The following is a 20,025-nucleotide window of genomic DNA, read 5'->3' on the forward strand; positions in this document are numbered from 1 at the left end:
TTTCTCCAGCCTGGTTCAGCTCCATCAGTGACAGTCCTGGAGGCTCTTCCTTCCCAGGACATGGTCCTAAGGATGTGAGGACATTTGGAGGCTGAGACAGAACCAACAACTCAATGTGATATACTGAGGAGCAGATGGCAACACAAGAGACACAGGTGTCTGCAAAGAGATGGCAGCCAGTATTGATGCTTTTGAACTGTGGTGCTGAAGAAGACTCTTGAGAGTCCCTTGGACTGCAAGGAGATCCAACCAGTCAATCCTAAAGAAAATCAGTCCTGAATATTCATGGAAAGGACTGATGCTGAAGCTGAAGTTACAATACTTTGGCCACCTGATGTGAAGAGCTGACTCACTAGAAAAGACCCTGATGCTGAGAAAGAGTGAGGGCAAAAGGAGAAGGGGACGACAGAGGATGAGATGGTTGGATGGCATCACCGACTCAATGGACATGAGTTTGAGCAAACTGTGGGAAATGGTGATGGACAGGGAGGCCTGGCGTGCCGCAGTCCATGGGGTCGCAAAGAACTGGACAGGACTGAGCAACTGAACAACGACAATAACCACCCAAAACAGAGCAGACCATGAGGACTGAGGGTCACTGGGAGATGGTGACCAGGCCTGGGTTTCAAACCTGGCCTGGTCCTCCCTGAAGGTGCTTAGGGATGTCAAAGATCAGGGTGCTGGAGCAAGAATGTTTGGTTCTATTTTTTTAGGTGCAATAATTTTAAACTACAGACAGAGCATACAAATTCAAATGAGATGCACACCAAAAGACTACATCGCGTGGACCTGGGCTACTAGGTAAACACTCAGCTTTCTTTACGTCTTGGGGTTGCGACTCTCCTGTCATGTCCAGGAAAATGGATCCCCAAACGGCAAGACAAGTTGTTGACAAAAACGCTACCATTTGCAAATGTGGTGGGTAAAAGATTCTCAAACCAGATTAGTTTCACACCCACAATAAAGCCCAAGTAACACTCCAAACTTAATTTTGAAAGTTGTATTCATCAGACCAACCTCACTGTTCTCACGGGCTGACTCATAACTTGAAACACGGTTAAGTTTAAAGTCATAAAATAAATGTGATGGTAAATTAGTGCCTCCCTGTTTTGTATATCGGGGGAGGAGATTCGCTGTTAAAACAATTTTTTTAAAAAAACACTTCATTATTACAGATGAGGAAACAGACTCAGACGGAGGGAAGGGTATTGTGTCATTCTATGATTATCTTTTATTATCACTCCTGCTCCGTGGGCTTCAGGAGGTCAGAAAGCAAGTGTCCAGCACACAGCAGGCACTCCACAAACAACTGTGTAGAGGAAGCATTACAGGCAGAGGGTGGGCAGAACTCAAACCCAAGCCTTGTGACTTCTGGCTCAGGGTTGGTTTTACACTCTGCTGCCTTCACTCCTTTCCTAGAAATGACGAAGCAGTCCACGCCCACCACCCTGAGAGACAGAGTATAGTATAACAGGGCCAGGCGGCCCTCCTTCTCCTGCAGGAAGCCACTGACAGCTGACATACCCTTCATACTGAGCACCAATTTGAAATGTGTGCTTGTTTGGGTGGTTTGTTGTTGTTCAGTTGCAAAGTCGCATCTGAACAGACTGCAGCCCACCAGGCTTCCCTGTCCTTCACTATCTCTCAGAGTTTTCTCACACTCACAGGCATTGAGTCTGTGATGCCATCCAACTGTCTCATCCTGTCGCCCCCTTCTCCTCCTGACATCAATCTTTCTCAGCATCAGGATCTTTTCCAATGAGTCAGCTCTTCACATCAGGTAATCAAAGTATTGGAACTTCAGCTTCAGCATCAGTCCTTCCAATGAGTTTTCAGGGTTGATTTCCTTTAGGATAGCTTCCCTAGTAGTTCAGTTAGTAAAAATCTGCCTGCGATGCAGGAGACCTCAGTTCGATTCCTGGGTTAGGGAGATCCCCTGGAGAAGGGATAAGCTACTCACTCTAGTATTCTTGGGCTTCCCTTGTGGCTAAGCTGGTAAAGAATCCACCTGCAAAGTGGGAGACCTGGGTGTGATCCTCAGGTTGGGGAGATCCCCCGGAGAAGAGAAAGGCTACCCACTCCAGTATTCTGGCCTGGAGAATTCTATGGACTGCAGAGTCCATGGGGTCGCGAAGAGTCGGATATGACTGAGCAGACTTTCATTTCATTTCATTTCATTTAGGATTGACTGGCTTGATCTCCTTGCAGTCCAAGGGACTCTCATGAATCTTCTCCAGCACTACAGTTCAAAAGCATCAATTCTTCAGCACTCAGCCTTCTTTATGGTCCAAGTCTCACATCTGTACATGTTTCGGTGGAGAACTATCCTTTACACTCTAAGAATCAAGGTCCCCTAGTCTTACCTGAAGATTCAGCAAGATGATCATCCTTATTGGAGGGAATCAACCAGTTGTCAACTATTTTAGAAACAACCAGACTGTGTAACTACAAGAGAAGTGGGGGACCAGTCCTGCCTACTCTGATTCTCAAACTGGAGGTGGGGGGTATCAGAATTCTCCAGACAAATTTAGTTAAAAGCCAGACTTCTGACTTTTAACCCAGTGTTTCTGATCCAGCAGCTCAGGGTGGGGCCTGAGAAAGTGCATTTCTGAAATGTTCCCAAGCAATGATGCTACTGCTGGTCCAGGACCCTACTTGAAGAACCACTGCTGTAGTCTATTCATTACAAAGTCTCCTTTTTGTGGCTCATTAAGGCAGGTGGTCATGTAAGCCTGGACAGGTAGGTCCTCCTAAGATGGGGAGGGTAGAGAAGGCAGAGGACTAGGCATTCCAGGAAGTGAGAAGTGTGAGCAACACATGGCAGCTGGAAACAGTGTGTAAGGAAGTCAGTAGTTCACTGCGGTCCAAGGGGTGACGAGGAGCAACGGAGGACGAGGAGGGAGGGAAAAGTGGAGGCTGGAGATGACAGGCTGACAAGGCTGAAACAGCATCAGCTATGGACCAGGCCCTGTGTTTGCTGCTATTGATTTCTGATTTCGTTGCACTGTGGTCAGGGGACACACTTTGTATTATATCTATCCTTTAAAGTTTACTGAGTTGTATGACGGCAGAGCATATGGTCTATCCTGGAGACTGATCCATGTGCACTTGAGAAGTATATTCTTGGCGAAGAAGTGGAGAAAAGGGAAAACTTGTGCACCCTTGGTGGGAATGTAAATTGGTGTAGCCGCTACGGACAACAGTGTGGAGGTTCCTCAAACAATTAAAAATAGAACTATCACATGATCCAGCATTTTCTGCTTCTGGGTATTTATCCAGAGAAAATGAAAATACTAACTTGAAAAGATATGTGCACCTCTATGTTCACTGAAGAATTATTTATAATGGCCAAGAAATTGAAAAAACCTAAATACCCACTAGGTTATCCACTAGAGTTTCCCTGGTGGCTCAGATGGTAAAGAATCTGCCTGCAGTGTGGAAGACCTGGGTTTGATCCCTGGGTCAGGAAGATCCCCTGGAGAAAGGATAGGCTACCCTCACCAGTATTCTTGCCTGGAGAATCTCATGGACAGAGGAGCCTGGCGGGCTACAGTCCACGTGGTCGCCAAGAGCTGGACACGACTGAGCGACTAACACTTTGACTTGCAAGTGTCCATTAGTGGATGAACGGATAAATAAAATGTAAAATACATAGATATAAAATGGGTTATTATTCAGTCACAAAAAAGAATGAAATCTTGCCATTTGTGAGACATGGAGGGACCTTGAGGGTATTATGTGAAGTGAGATGAGTCACACAGAGAAAGAAAAATACGACATGAACCTCACTTACATGTGGAATCTTAAAACAACAACAAAATCAAACTCACAGGCACAGAGAACAGATGAGTGGTTGCCAGAGGGTGGGGGGAGTAGGTAGGAGAGTGGGCAAAACGGGTTAAGGAGGTCACCAAGCACAAACTTCCAGTTATAAAATATACAAGTCATGGGGAGGTAATGTACAGCATGGTGACTATAGTTAATAACACTGTTTTGTATATTTGAAACCTGCTAACTATAGTTTGTAATACTGTGTTTTATATTTGAAACTTGCTGAGAGAGAATATCTTAAAAGTTCTCGTCACAGGAAAAAAATTTTTGGTAACTATATATAATGACAGATGTTCGCTAGACATTGTGGTTATCATTCCACAATGTATACAAATATTAAGTCATTATGTTATACACCTGAAACTAATATATTATGCCCTCAATTATACCTCAATTAAAAATATGTTATTTACATATATATATACAGACACACACACATACACGGAGCTTTCCCTGGTGGCTCAGATAGTAAAGAATCCGGGCTTAATGCAATGCGGGATTGATGAGTTCGATCCCTTGATCGGGAAGATCCCCCAGAGAAGGGCATAGCAATCCACTCCAGTATTCTTGCTGGGAAAATACCACAGAGAGGAGCCTGGTGGGCTACGGTCCACAGGGTCACAAACAGTCGGACACGACTGAACGACTGAGCGCAATACACATACACACATACGTATTCTGATGTTGTCGGTGGAGTATTCTACTGCTATCTGTTAAGTCTGATTGGTTTATAGTGTGGTTTGAGCTTTCTATTTCCTTACTGATCTTCTGTCTAGTTTTTCTATCCATTATTGAAAGCAGGATATTGAAGTATCCAACTGTTACTGTTGAATTATCTACTTCTCCCTTCTTTTCAATTAGTGTTTGCTCCATATATTTGGCTGTTCTGTTGTTAGGTGCGTATGTGTTTATAATTGTTATATCTTCTTGTTGAATTTACCCTCTTATCATTATAAAATGTAATTAAATGTAATTATAAAATATCCCTCTTTATCTCTGCTTTTTTATTTTAAATCTATCTGGTATGATAGCAGTGAGTAGGGCATGGCAACCTAATCCAGTATTCTTGCCCGGAGAATCCCCATGAACAGAGGAGCCTGGCGGGCAACAGTCCATGGGGTTGCAAAGAGTTGGACATGACTGAGCGACTAAGCATACACATGGTATCAGTATACTCACTGTTGCTTTTGTATAGTTGCTCTTCGAATGATGTATCTTTTTCCATACTTTTACTTCCAATCTATTTGTATATCTGAGTCTAAAGAGCTATATCACTTGTAGACAGCATAAAGTTAAGTCATTTTTAATACAGTCTAACAATCTCTGCCTTTTGATTGGTTTGTTGAATTCATTCACATTAAATGGTATTAATATTATCAATACAGTTGAGTTTACATCCTCCACATTACTTTTTGTTTTCTATATGTCCCATTGTCATTTTAGTTCCTCTGTTCCTCCTTTACTATGTTATTTTGCATTATATGAATCAGACCAATGTCACAGCAAGAACTTAAAAGAGCTAACTCTTTTTAATTCAGATACAAAATTACCTCTCCAACAATTTTTAGGTTCTTAAACGGTTCACTTGCTAATCAATCCTGATTTTTCTCTCTGGTTCCAGTAAACAGGAGCAAATCAATTATTCACCCAATAGTCATGGAACACCAACTACAATAATGTCCATTACCAGCTTCCTGGGGTGGAGAATTTGAGGCTACAATCTGACCTTCCCACACAGAGGAGGGATAGAGCCATTCACAACATTTTGAGGATCACGTTCATGACATGTGATGATGAGAAGTGTCATAACAGTTCAGTGCTTCAGACCAAGGTGGAAAAGGATGGTTCCATGGGTATTTTCAAGTGCCATGGCATTGCTTTCACGGACACTTGGCACAGATGCTAAAGAAGATCTAATGAGCAAGAGACTCTTCTATAGCTACTACAATGAACAGGTAAGACACCACAAAATGATCAGCGTACATGCCTGCCTGGGAGTGTTAACACTCCTCCCCACCAATCTCCTTGTCACCTGACCTCTTAGTTTACCTGCAAAGCCCTCTGTTCCAGAAAGCAAAACTACAATCCAGGAGCTTGTGAATAATGAAATCCAAAATTTACAATTTATGTTGTAAACACCTGAGGTTTGGAGCACCCAGAACTCCTCCCCCATTTTCTAGCTAGGACACTCCCAATTTCTGATATCCTCTCCGGCTACAGGACTTGTTCATGTATTTTGGTATGAAGTGTCTTGCACGCTTCTTGCTAGTTGTAAAGAACCCACTTGCCAATGCCAATGCAGAAAACATAATGAGACATGGGTTCCATCCCTGGGTCAGGAAGATCCCCTTGAGAAGGGCATGGCAACCCACTCTAGTATTCTTGCCTGGAGAATCCCACAGACAGCTATAGTCCACAGGGTCACTAAGAGTCGGACACAACTGAAGCTACTTAGCACGCATGCATGAACGTCTTGCATGCGTCTTTAGCCATGTCTGTAGAAAACTCAGGGTATCTGTAATGCCCAAGCCCTCATAAACTGGACTCGTCCTGGGTATCTGGAAAATTTACAGGGAGAGACAGATCATGTAAGTAAAACACACAATAGTTTAAAGAGATTAGGCAGAACTCGGGGGCATCCGGGCCTTTGTTCAAAATAAGGTGTCTGGTGGGCAAAAGAATCTCTTTTGGCCCTGATCCTGAAAGGCTCCAAGACTTGCCACAGAAACTCAATTACTGCCGGGCTTAATGAGCTCACTTGCTCAGCTACCCTGGCCCACAAAGCAGCCCTGCCAATTTCCAAAGAGAGATGTGCCTTCCAGAGCATATTCTGAGGTGCAGCTTTGGAGAAATGGAAAAATCAGACCACTTTAACAAGAAGTATGACCTGTGAACACAAGAGCATGGTTTGGATTCTGAAGAACAGTTTTCCAACATTTTTTTTCTGCCCCAAAGTAAAAGCAGGCTGCACTGTAAGGCAGTGAAACCCCCCGGTGCAGAAGGAAAACTTTATTAAGTTCCACAGAAGCTTCACTCAAGAAGGAAATGGCAACCCACTCCAGTATTCCTGTCCAGGAATTCCCATGGACAGAGGAGCCCAGCAGGCTCCAGTGCATGGGGTCACAGTGAGTCGGACATAACTTAGAGACTAAACAACAATAATAGAAGCTTCACAACTGTCATCTCAGGACTGATGGAACAACCAGGGGTGTTTCAACCGCGAGTACTGAGGCATCCAAGGTTTGGCAAGTTGATGTCACTAGAGGTGGCCACTGCCAAGGAAGGAGTCGGGCTCATTAAGGGCAGAATGGACTCAATGCAAACAACAGAGAGAAGAACCAATGGCATGCAGTTAAGGTCCCTCCCAACACTGACATTATATGCAGATGAACATACTCATTTTTCATTTCCTGGCTCAGAAGTGAAGACAAATCAGTCATAATACTATCAACACCAAACACTGAGGCTAAAGGCCAAAAGCTATTGACCATCCACTGTGGCCCGACCCTGTGCCAGGCTGTGGGAGGCCCCCTGTGGACCAGGCAGCATCTCCACTTCCTGGAACCTTCTGTCTAGCAGAAAAGTCAGGCAAGTCACTGGCAGCTGGAATACAAAACCCGGGGCAGCAGGAGCCCCGGGGACACACGCAACGTGGCCTGCAAATGTGGAAGTATTGTCAAGGAAGTTTTTCTGGAGGAAATAAGGCTGGTGATGGACGCTCAGCCCATGCGGAGGATGTTCACCAAGTGAATGGGGCAGGGAAGGCTAATGGGCAGATCTGCCAGAGGAAACGGCATGTGCAAAGGCCAGACTCACTCAGGAACGGCGGGCAGATGGTATGGCTGGACACATGCTCTGGTGAAGGCCTGGGAGGACAGAGGCAGGGGCAGGCCATGACACCCTGGGCAGAGCAGGAGGAAGCCTCTTGAGTCTGTTCCTCTGCCTCCAGGCTCTTCCTGTCTTAATCCAGCCCCACTGACTTCATTCACTGTGTCTTCACTTGTAGATCAAGCTGATAGGTCCCTCCTGAGGCCCCACCATCCACACTGGGCTTTGGAGCTTGCAGGGTTTCACAAGTAGGGGTGGATGAGGGAGTTGTTGCAGGCAGAGGGAGCTGGCAAGCAAGGGTCTGGGAGAAGGGACAGTGCTTAGGAGAGGAGTACCATTCACTGGGGGAGATATGGGAATTGAGTTGGAAGCAGGCCATGGGGGCCTTGAACACAGGTGAAGGTGGCTGCACTCTTTTCAGAAGTAATCAGCAACTGTCAGGGTAGCCAGAGGTCTGACCCGACCCCCCACCACCACCACTGCAACTTCCACGTGGGCAACCTCAGGTAAGTCACTCTTCTCCAGCAATGAGTGCAGCCCAATGAGGGCTGGACAGGAAGACTCGCTGTAGCCCACAACAACCCATTTCCACTTACACGTGAGCAAGGCCCACCCCTAAGCCCCGACCCAGCAGGCAGCACAAGATCAAGCACCTGCTGGCAGGTGTGTGTGTGTGGAAGATGAGAATGTCCCTGACCCGAGAAAAACCAGGACAAAGCCTCCCCCAGCATCTCTCCACGTGAAGCACACACACCCCTGGCCAGGGTCCGGGTGTGACCCTCACCCTAAACGCCAGAGCTCCCAATGGTGAAGTGATTTGTCTCCTTCGTGGCTTCTGGCAAGATCGAGAGGAGCTCAATAAAGCCTCCCTCCCAAGTCTGGCAGAAAGCAGGGAAGATGCGGTCTCCAGCAGAGAAGGTGCACATAACCAGAAGACAGCCTTGCCACGCCACAGCGTCAGTGGCCCTCGTCCAATCAGTGCTGACCATGGGGCAGCCCCGCCCACGAGATGCTCAGGAGAGATCTCTGTATTCCGGGGTGAGTGGAAGTCTGCTCAGTCGTGTCCGACTCTTTGCGACCCCATGGACTATACAGTCCATGGAATTCTCCAGGCCAGAATACTGGAGTGGGTAGCCTTTTCCTTCTCCAGGGGATCTTCCCAACCTAGGGATCGAACCCAGTTCTCCCGCATTGCAGGCGGATTCTTTACCAGTAGAGCCACAGGGGAAGCCCACATTCCTGGGGGGCTCTGTGAAATGAACTGCAAATTCTTCACAGAATATAAAATGTCTAGTGCAGTTATTATAGGCAAAGGGATTAAAAAGGCCAGAGCCGCTGAGTGGAGGCGACTCTGAGTAGAGTGGCCCAGCGTTCCAGTGCTCTCAGGTCATCCCAAAGTGTTCATCTTGGCTGCTGGTTACAGAGCTTATCATGCCTCGGGCTATAGGTGGATCCACCCCAGCTCTCCTCACAGTTCAGTTCAGTTCAGTTCAGTCCAGTCGCTCAGTCCTGTCTGACTCTTTGCAACCCCATGGACTGCAGCACGACAGGCTTCTCTGTCCATCAACAACTCCCAGAGTTTACTCAAACTCATGTCCATTGAGTCGGTGATGCATCCAACCACCTCATCCTCTGCCGGCCCCTTCTCCTCCCACCTTCAATCTTTCCCAGCATCAGGGTCTTTTCAGATGAGTCAGTTCTTCGAATTAGGTGGCCTAAGTATTGGAGTTTCAGCCCTGATTGCTCCAAGCTAGAGACCCAGCCCTCTTCACTCTGTCATTGTTTGTTAGGTATCCTTACTTATACCCTTCAGAGAATAATCACAATCTTAGTGATGGGGTTTGTGTTTTATTTGGGTCTCCTCTCTCTCAGACTGAAAGCTGCCATGGGCAGGGGCCTAGCCACTAGTGTTCATGGGGCTATAGTTCCTTCCACAGGCATACAGGACCCTCAAATGTGCTCTGTCATTGTTTGTCATCAGATTGAGCTTGTTTACAGAGGAGGAAAATGAAGCACGGAAAAATATGACTCACTTGCCCAGGGCCACACACTTCACAAAGGCAAAGCCACCAACCTCTGGAGCAGCACTGTCCCCCAAAATACAGTGTGAACCCCACATGCAATTTTAAAATTTCTAGTAGCCACATTAAAAAATGTAAACATAAACAAGTGACACTAATTTTAATAATACATTTCATGTAGCCAATATATCCAAAATGGTTCCGTTGTAATAAGTAATCAATGTTCAAGTTATTACTGAGATTTTTCTCATTCTCTTTTTTCCTACAAAGTCTTTGAAATTCAGTGTATGTTTTTCACTCTCCAGGGCATGCGGGCATATGACTTAGGAGACTCATTCACAATTACTATGAGCACAACTTTTGCAATCACCAGCAGCAGCAGCACTAACATCTACTGTACACCAAAAGGCTCTGGGCTGTCTACACGGTTATTTCTGATCTCCACACTAACCCCAGGGGCTCGGGACACTGGACTTTCTCCGTACTGAACAGAAGAAAAAAGTGAAGCTCGGAAAGATTAAGTAACAGGCTCAAGATCACAAAGCTAGCAAGATGAAGTTAGGAAATTAGCTCACATCGGAGTCCAAGCAGTAGCAATACATTTCTTGGGCACCTACTGCATGCCTACGTCCTGTGCAAGGAGATAGAAAACATGCCAGATGAGGTTCCTGCCCTCACTGTGCCTTCATTCTAGCTTATGAGGACAGGGCAATGATCACAAATGGGGAAACAAACCCACTTCAGATATTCATGTCAGAAGCTATAGGGGGACAAAGTGGAGAGTAACAGTGGAGGGGGCAGATGGGCATCTCCCAGGGAAGGGCAGGGAAGACCTCTCCAAAGAGGGGTAATTTAAGCTGACATGAAGGGTGAGAAGAAGCCAATTCTGGAGAGGGCAGGAGATGAAGGGGCCAGGAAGCAAGGGGCAGACCCAACTGCAAAGCATCTGGCACATTCCAGGAACACACAGAGAGGTGGTTGGGCTCCCTGTGCTGTGCCAGCTGCCTCTCTGGGCCACTTGGGTGCCCCGTGCCGGCCCTCCTGCCTCTGGGTACTCCCACACGCTGGCTTGGAAAATGAGAAATCAATAAACCGTTCTCCAGATGTTAGGAGCAAGTCAAGGCTAGAGGTCCCCAGCGCTGAGCTGGGCATGGAGACACATCCGCAGCTATCTGATGAGTGTCCGAACAGATGAATTAGTGAGTAATGGGAAGAGAGAGTGGAAACACCAGAACAGGACCTTGGCAGCCAGAGGCCCAGGAAGAAAGTTTTAACACTTTAAGCCATTTTTCAAACAGTCTGCACAATAGCCAAAAGGTGAAAACCACCTATGTGTCCATCTGGAAACAATGAATGGGTCACAAAATGTGGTCCATCCTTACAATGGAACATTACTCAGCCTTAAAAAGAACTGAAGTATAGACGCATGCTACGATATGGATGAACTGTGAGGGCATTATGCTGAGTGAAAGAAGCCAGACACAAAAGGCCACATATATATATGAGTCCATGTATATGAAATTCCACAATAGGGGAATCACAGAGACAGTAGGCAGGTGGATGGTTGCCAAAGGCTGGGGGAGGGGGAAGGGGTTTTCCTTGGGGGTGATGAAAGTGTTTTTAAACCCACAGAGGTGTTGGCTGTACAACACTGTGAATATATTAATATTAAACGCCACTGACTTGTATATTTTAAAATGGCAAATCTTGAATTCCAGCTCAGCTTTAAAAAGGAGAGGGGAAAGGAGGAAAAAAAGAATTGTTTCGACAGAAGAGTCAGGTGGTGATTCTGTTAAATAAGATAAAACCCCATGTCTCAGAAAGCAGGTAGGAGTGATCAGCCTCCAGAAGTACCAGAATAGAAACGGAAAAGAGAGAAGATGGACTTTCCAAAGCTAAAAGAAGCAGAAAGCGACTTTACCAGATCACTCTCGCCTCCACTATTTGCTGTTGTTCAGTCACTCAGTTGTGGACGACTCTTCGCGACCCCATGGACAGCAGCACGCCTCCACTACAGACGCCTGTAATCCTCAGGGTCTGTCCCGCAAGGGAAGCAGGACACTTCTCAGTGGTGTGCCCCACTCCCCCCAGCCCTGAGGAAGGGACCAGGGGCCAGTCCAGGGCTCCTGTATCAAAATACAGCCAAGATGGAGGCTCGGGGGCCAGCAGGCCGAGCCAGCACATCCCCTGACCTGGCACACACAAGGGCATTACTGCCACAATGGGCGGCCCTTGGCAGCCCCCAGATGGCTGCAACAGAACCTCCTTTCATTCCCTAGAGTGGCCCTTCAGCCAAGTCTGGGCCACAGGAGAAAGGAGAGCAGGAAACCTGCATCTACACAGCACATGGGTCCCCTGAAGTCTAGTTGGGGGCTTTAGGATACACGATGGGTCCTGTGGATGATTCCAGGACCTGGAAAGGATAAAGGGGATGCCACGAGCCACACAGAGAGGACAGACTGGCCTCACACCTGTTTCAGGTGTGGTTGTTCCAGGGACAGCATCATAGATACTATCCAGTGCACGAGGCTGAGCCTTCACCTCTGTTCTTTATTTCATCCTCGCACCCACGTGGTCTGCAGGGACAGGGACTGGGGCTATGTGCGTTTCACAAATGAGGCCACTGAGCTCCAGAGGGTTCAAAGGGTACAGACGATCATCCACAGTCAGAGTATTGCAGAACCAGCATTCAATCCCAAGGCTTCCATCAAAGCCTCCTGTGCTAAATTATAATGCTGCTGATGCTTGCTTTTTTCTACAAAACTCCCACAAGGCAGGATGGGGTCATGGTTAAGAATGTGACCTGCCAGTTTGGGAAGACGGAAAAGTGCTGAAGATGGATGCTGATGGTGGTTACACAACACTGTGAAGTACTCAATGCCACTGAACTATATGTATATATTTAAAACAAAGATATTTTAAGAAGTCATCAGGTACCAGGACATTAGAAATCGTGGGATTGAAATTTTTAAAAATAGGTATCATACAGAACCGCATTCTCTGAACATGTATAAGATTCAATTAGAAGCTAACAAAAAATATAAATTCTTCCCCTCCTCAAAAAAAAATAACATGGGCTGCCAGTTTTGTGACCCTGGGTAGGCTTCAGAGCCTCTATGTGCTCACCGATAAAATGAGAAATGCAAGCATCTTCCTCTGGGGTTGTGTCCGACTCTGTGACCCCATGGACAATCCATGGAATTCTCCAGGTGAGAATACTAGAGTGGGTAGTCTTTCCCTTCTCCAGGGGCTCTTTCCAACCCAGGGATCGAACCCAGGTCTCCTGTATTGAAGGCAGATTCTTTATCAGCTGAGCCACAAGGGAAGCCCAAGAATACTGGAGTGGGTAGCCTATGCCTTCTCCAGCAGATCTTCCTGACCCAGGAATCGAACCAGGGTCTCCTGCATTGCAGGCGGATTCTTTACCAACTGAGCTATCAAGGAAGTCCCTGGGGCTGTGTCCAGGACTGGATGAACTCAAACCAGAGAGACAGCACAGACCAGGGGGCAGCAAACTTCTGCAAAGGGCCAGGTAGTAAATGTTTCTGACTTGACAGATGTCTGCACCAACTGCCCAACTCTGCCAGTACAGGGCAGAAGCAGCCATAGACGACAGGTACACACATAGGCATGACTGTGTGCCAATAAAACTTTATTTACAACATCAAACACCAGGTGGATGAGCTGTAGCTTGTGGATATCTGGCACTTGGTAAGTACTCAGGCGATGTTAATAGTTACCGTTAAGGAAAACAGCATTTGTCTCAATTCATGTCCGTAGACCTCAGTGAGAGAAATGGTATTCCTTGTGGTTCTGAAAATAAATACTATCACCAAAGGCAAGAGCAGAGGCCCCCTCCCCACTGGGGAGCTGGCTCCTGCTTCACTCTGAGAACCCCAGTGCCCTCTCTCGGCTGCCCCGTGCAAGCTAAATGATGTCAGTCGTGTCTGACTCTTTGCAACTCTATGGACCGTAGCCAGTCAGGCTCCTCTGTCCATGTGATCCTCCAGACAAGAATACTGGAAGGGGTTGCCACGCCCTCCTCCAGGGGATCTTCCCAATCCAGGGATCCAACCCACCTCTCTTATGTCTCCTGCATTGGCAGGCAGGTTCTTTACCACTGGTGCCACCTGGGAAGCCCCGCTGCTGGGTACCAGCATGTTAATTACATTCTGGTAATTAAGCCCTCCTGGGCCACTCCCTGCAAGCACTAGTGCCCCTTCCCACTCCCTACAGGCGAGGCTCCTGACCCCTGCCCTTCACACCGTGAGGACCCCAGGACTCCCTTCCTGGTCCTTGCCTCTCACTGCTGACCCACGGTGCCTGGGCTGTCCCTCTGGCTTTGGAAAGGCATAAGCAAAGAAAACATTTTCTGAAGGCATTCAGGGCTAGAGTGACAAGCCAAGGTCCCTCTGGTGGCCAGCCTGCAGGCCTTTTTCTGAGCCTCAGGCTACAGCAACAGACAGCTACTACTGGCTTTAAGGTAACGTGTTTCTATTAAAAGCACTAAGAAGGCTTTTCTGATTGATTTCTCACGCCAGTCCTGTAGGAAAGTTGTCTTTCTGTTGCAGGAATCGGCATGCTTCATGGAGCAACACCTAAGCTCTGGAGGGAGACTATCCCCTGCCTCCACCACTGCTTAGTTCCTCCAGCTCCATCTCCAGACACAGCCCCTGACAAACGGGTTCATGCAATCCTTACCCTGCCTGCTTCTGGGTGGTTTAAATTAAGATAATTCATGGCAGGAGTGGGAGTTTAAGCAACCATAGAGAGCTGTTTTCCTTCAGTGAGCATCACAGGAAAAGGAACTGGGCACACAGAGGTTAAGTGACTTGCCCAAGGTCACAGAGCCAGCAGGGTCTGAGCTGGTTCCTCAGTGCGGGTCCTCTAACCCAGCCCTGTTCCTTCACAGCCCACCTCACCTAGCTGGTAGCCGCAGCCTATGACCATTATTTTCATTAAGGGTTTTCCCTAAAACAGGGAACCATCAAGGACATACTATACAGCACAGGGAACTAGGCTCGATATCTCATAATAACCTATCATGGAAACAAATCTGAAATATATGTATAACTGAATCATGTTGCTGTACACCTGAAACTAACACAACACTGTAAATCAACTGTATTTCAATAATTTTTTTTTTAAAAAAAGAGTTTTCCTAAGAATTGGATGGAGATGACTATAACCACTGAGCTCCAGCACTGAGCAGGAAAAAGTCCAGACAAAAGAGGCATCAGAGGATCTGCTCTGGGGCCAGTGGACTCTGAGTTCAAGATTCCTGCACCGTTCTCAGCACCTTCTCACACAAGTCTGCACAGTTGGAATTAGTCAACATGGCAACCATCCCCTTCATCTTTCATTCCTGCTTATTGAATATTTAGCTTATTGGCCTGATGATGTTAGCTTGGGAAGGACAAAGAGGGCGAGGGCCTCTAACCAGGTCATTTACTCTGTGACAAAGCTAAAGGGTTTATTTTCCCAAATCACGTATCACACACTCCTTCATTGTTATGTTGTTGCTGTTCAGTCACTAAGTCGTGTCCAACTCTTTGGGACCGCATGGACTGCAGCATGCCAGGCCTCCCTGTCTCTCACCATCTCCCAGAGTTTGCCCAAGTTCATGTCCATTGAATCATCATCATGACCACTTATTTAAGTGCCTCGGATGCCCAGAGGCCACAGTTCTGATCCCCACACCAATTCAGCCAAAGACAGACCACTGCCCTTATTTGTACAGGAAACAGAGGCTCAGAGAGGTTAATCCTCTTGCCCAAGACCACACAGTTGTCAAGAGCAGGACACAGGTGAACCCAGCTTCAGGAGTCCTGCAAGTTGCTCCAACCACAGTGGAGAAGGAGTCAGAGAGAGAAGAACCAGGATACACCCCAGCCTCTTATGTCTCCGGCATTGGCAAGTGGGTCCTTTAACACTTAAGGAGATAAATAAATCACAGCATGCAGGGGCAATTGCTGCTGGTTGATGCCTTCCTCAGAAACTGTTCCTTCTGCTGCTCATCTCCCAGCCCCAACGTGCTCTGTGCACTAAGAAATCAGGCTCCAGGGGCTTCCCTGGTGGCTCAGTGGTAAAGAATCCACCTGCCAACGCAGGAGACATGGGTTCGATCCCTGGCCCAGGAAGATTCTACATGCGGCGGAACAGCTAGGCCCAGGTGCTACAACTATTGAGCCTGTGCTCTTGAGCCCAGGAAGGAACTGCAACTACGGAGCCCTCATGCTGCAACTACTGAAACCCAAGCACCCTAGAGTCTGTGCTCCCCAACAAGAGAAGCCACTACAAGAAGCCCATGCACTGCAACTCGAGAATAGTCCCCACTCTCTTCAAAAAGCCCTCACAGCAATGAAGACCCAGCACAGTCAAACATAAATTAAAAAAGAAAAAAAAAAAATGGGCTCCATCCTGCCTCCTCCTCATGAAACCTTCAGGTCGGGGGAAGGGAGCTGTCATGCTCTCTCCCTCTGCGTGTGTCTCATAACGTTAACAGTACAGGTGTCTCCCCAGGAAGACAGAGCCCCACCAAACAGGGGCTGCCTCTCAGATCTCACTGTGCCTCTCATCTCTGGTGGGCAAGGTCTTCTTAAGGAAAAATGTATAAATATTATACAATGTACAGATATGAGGTTCTGCGAGAGCTAAGTGTGTCTTAGTCGCTCAGTGGTGTCTGGCTCTTTACAACCCCAGGGACTGTAGCCAGCCAGGCTTCTCTGTCCATGAAGTTCTCCAGGCAAGAACACTGGAGTGGGTTGCCATTCCCTTCTCCAGGGGATCTTCTCAACCCAGGGATCAAACCGAGGTCTCCTGCACTGCAGGTGGATTCTTTCACTGCCTGAGCCAGCAGAGAAGCGAGAGATAAGAGAACCACTCAACCTGTTTGAGCAGAATCGAGGAACACCACAAGACGTAACACAAGAGCTGGGCCTTGTCGTATGAATAGGAGTTCTCCAGACACACAAAGGAGGGGGATGTTTTTGGGAGAAAACACAGCCCGTGGGGAAACCCTAAATGTGAAGACACATCTGGGGACACGGGGGTGGCCTGTCTGTCTCAGACAGTGTGGCAGGGAGAGGGAGAGGTGGTCCAGGGAAGCCGGGATGGGAAGAACTTGTGAGGAGGTCATGGAGGCGGGGGAGCTGTAGGTGGTTTGTTAAGGAGGAAAAATGGCAATGAATTCATTTGTTGGACCCACATTCTGACCCTTTTGAGGGGCTTCTCGCTAGGATAAGACTCAAGGCAAGAGTGACCCCCCCCCACCCCAGACTCTGAACAGGGATGTTTAGCATTACAAACCACACGCAGGAGTCTCAACAACAAAAGCTTTGCAATCATCCATTAGCCTCCATCAGTTGTAGGAAACAAAAAGACTGCTCAGAGCAGCAGGTCTCCGGGAGTTAACAAATGTCCTGCTGGACAAGCATCCTAGGGGCAGGAAGGGGGAGGGGGGCTCCTAACCACCCCATCCCATCTCCAAATCTGCCCCTCCTCCTCATCCATTCCGGCTCATGGGAGAGCCACCCACCTGCCCAAGGCCCGGGAGAAGCTGGCCCCTCCTATAGCCTCGGCCCCCACCAGTGGGTCACCCTGAGATGGGAGGTGGGACGCCCTTAGGCCTGATATTTACTCTGGGTGACTCCCCCTGTGAGGGGCTGAGGCTGCCTGCACCCCACTCCAGGACCTCTTAGTCTGATCAGGGAGGCGGAGGCCATCGGATAGGACGGCAATGTGTCCAGCTCTGTTATGGGGGGGGGGGTGTAGATGGGGGAGAGGGCGGCCCGCGGGGCTCTCCCTGCCTTGTCCTAGAAAGAGCTGTCCAGTTGAAGGAGGGATGTTCCCGGAGAGGGAACAGCACAAGCAAAGGCCAAGGACGGTGTGCCTGTGAGTGTGCAAGGAAGGGGTGGGGGTGGCGGAGGAGGACCAGGGTTAGTTACAGTATCTCTGGAGCTTACAGAGCTGGGCAGAGGCCGGCGCAGAGCCCAGGCCGCCCCAGACGTCCAGAGAAGGGCAGACCAGAGTGTGTGGGGAGGGGTGGTGCTGGTGGTGTGTCGGCGGGAGGTGGGGGTGGAGGGTGGGTGGTGGCTGCTTTTAGGTAAAAGGCTCCATCGTGGGAAGTAGTCTCTATCAAGGATGACAAGACCGGATCCTCAGGAGCCTGAAGCCAGGAGGGTGGAGTGATGGAGCAATGGAGCGAAGGGGCCGAGGGGGCGAAGGCGCGGCAGGCCCGAGAGGCCGCTGGCCTGAACGCAGGGCGTCCGGCAAGGTGCCGGGCGCCGCGGGAGCCAATCCCTGTGCGCCATCTCCGGAGGCCGAGTGCGCCCAGGGCGCGCCGGCCAGGCAGGAGGGTGGGTACCAGTCTTTCTTCGCGTTTCTCTAGCCTCCTCCCCGGCGCCCACGTGGGCGGAGCAGCGTGGGGGTGTGCAGTGCGTGGGGTGGGGCGGCCTCGCCCTCCCGGCCCCCAGCCTCCAAGGCGCGGCCCCGGGGCTCCATCCTCTGGGCCATCTCGCCTGGCTGAGATCCGGGGGACCCAGACCTACTCAGTGGGTGGGACATCCAGGGAACCGGCCGACCACGCCCCCCATCCCCCGCGCCACTCCCGGGAGGCACCCGGTGGGTCCCCATCCCCCTCCACAGATGGGGGGCGGAATGGGGAGAGGACTGGAAATGGGGGTGGCGTGAGGAAGAGAGGCGGGGGAAGCGTCTGTAGGGAGGCGACGCAGAGTCCTCCGGACGGGATACGCCGCAAGGGGATTTGGAGGGGAGTGGGGGATGGGAACGGAAGGGTGGGGGACCTCGGAGGTGAGATGCGAAAGTGGCAGCGGTATTAAACGGGGCGCGAAGGCTGGAGGAGGGGAGAGGCAGGTGGGCGATGGGGCGGGGCGGCACCGGTCACTACCTCCCTTGCCACTGTGCCAGCCCCATCGATCGCGGGGTCCGTGGGTTCCCTTTGGGCAGCGCGCGCCTCCCGCCCCCCGGCGCACCTGTACCCACCTGCTCGGTGCTCAGGCCCGAGCCGGGCAGCAGCAGCAGCAGCAGCAGCAGCAGCGGGCGTAGCGAGCGCAGCCCCGCACCGCATCCTCCGGCCGCCCCCTCCCCGCCCCGAGCTTACGCTGCCACCGCCCCCGCCTTAAAAAGGACAAAACGGAATGGAAGAAGGATTCATGCAAAATTAAAAAAAAAAAAAATCGAAAGAAGCAAATGAGGAAGACGGGCTGATGCGCGCGTGGCTCGGGTTGGGCGAGGGGCGAGGTGCTGCGACGCCGGGGGACCGTGCTCCGGGCAGCCGGCCGGCGCGTGCCGCACACTCCCGGCTGCAGCTCGCTCCGCCGCCCGCCGCCCGGCTCTCAGCGCGGCCCCGCCCCTCACCCGGGGGCGCCCCTCCGGTTGGCCCGTCCTCCTGCCAGTCAGACGGGAGGGCCCGGCGCTTGCCCCGCCCCAGCCCGGGACCTTTGCCGGGAGCTGTTCTGCCGCCTGGAGGAGAGTTTCGAGGAGGCCTGAGTTTGCGCAGTGGACCCGGCGACTCGTGCCCGGGAGGGGCGGGGGTCCCGCTGCTAGCTCCTCTAAGCTAGCAGCTCTGCTGCCGACTGGGTCGAAGCTGCTGCTGCAGGCAGACGGCTCCACCTAGAGCTAAGGACCCCAGGAAACTCGTCCCTGCCCTCAGGGGGTTCACACCCATTTTGGAAGGGGTGTATATCACCTGGAACTGTGGCTGTCCGAGGCCATCCATGGTCTGGAAGACACAACCAGAGATAGCAATCTGAAGGTCAGGGGTTAAAGGAAAATATTGAAGGTGTCACAGCCAGCAGGTGGCAGAGACTTCGCGACTAGGCAAAAGAGCATCACCCAACAATAGTAAAATGAACCATGTGATGTCCAGCTGAGGCTTGAAGGAAGGGTAGGATTTAGCTAGGCAAAGACTGATTCATTTGCTTTCGTTCATCTCCTTTCGTTTGATCTCCTTGCAGTCCAAGGGACTCTCAAGAGTCTTCTCCAGCACTACAATTTGAAAGCATCAGTTCTGCGGGGCTCCGCCTTCTTTATGGTTCATCTCTCACATAATGTTACATATTTGAGAATCCAAAGAGTGTGTGGGATGGGAAGGTGGGCAGAAGCCAGCACATGCAGGCTACAAGAAAGAATTTGTTTATCCTGAGACTATCTCACCAGGTAAGGTGGTCTGTAGGACCACTGTCAGATTTGTGTAAGTGTACACATCAGGATAAGCGATGTGAAGCCCAACTAACAAATGAACCCAAATATCACCATCTTGTTTCTTGCTCACATCCTACCTGAACCAGCAGGGCGCTCTGCTGGCTCTAGTCAGTCAGGAGCC

At 49.7% G+C, this 20,025-nt stretch overlaps 1 protein-coding gene across 5 annotated transcripts in view; it reads right to left on the reverse strand.

Moving 5' to 3' along the window:
* Window positions 1–19,007, reverse strand: part of JAKMIP1 (janus kinase and microtubule interacting protein 1) — a 154,089-nt gene extending 135,082 nt beyond the window's left edge. For all 5 annotated transcript variants that reach the window (XM_081495566.1, XM_081495560.1, XM_081495714.1 and 2 more), the window contains exon 1: window positions 18,684–19,007. The gene's annotated coding sequence lies outside the window, so the exon portion shown is untranslated. The remainder of the gene's footprint in view (window positions 1–18,683) is intronic.
* Between the last annotated feature and the right edge of the window lie 1,018 nt (window positions 19,008–20,025).

The sequence above is a fragment of the Giraffa tippelskirchi genome, chromosome 1 (assembly GCF_054371585.1).
Source record: "Giraffa tippelskirchi isolate mGirTip1 chromosome 1, T2T-mGirTip1v1.2.pri, whole genome shotgun sequence".
Taxonomy (NCBI): Eukaryota; Metazoa; Chordata; class Mammalia; order Artiodactyla; family Giraffidae; genus Giraffa; species Giraffa tippelskirchi.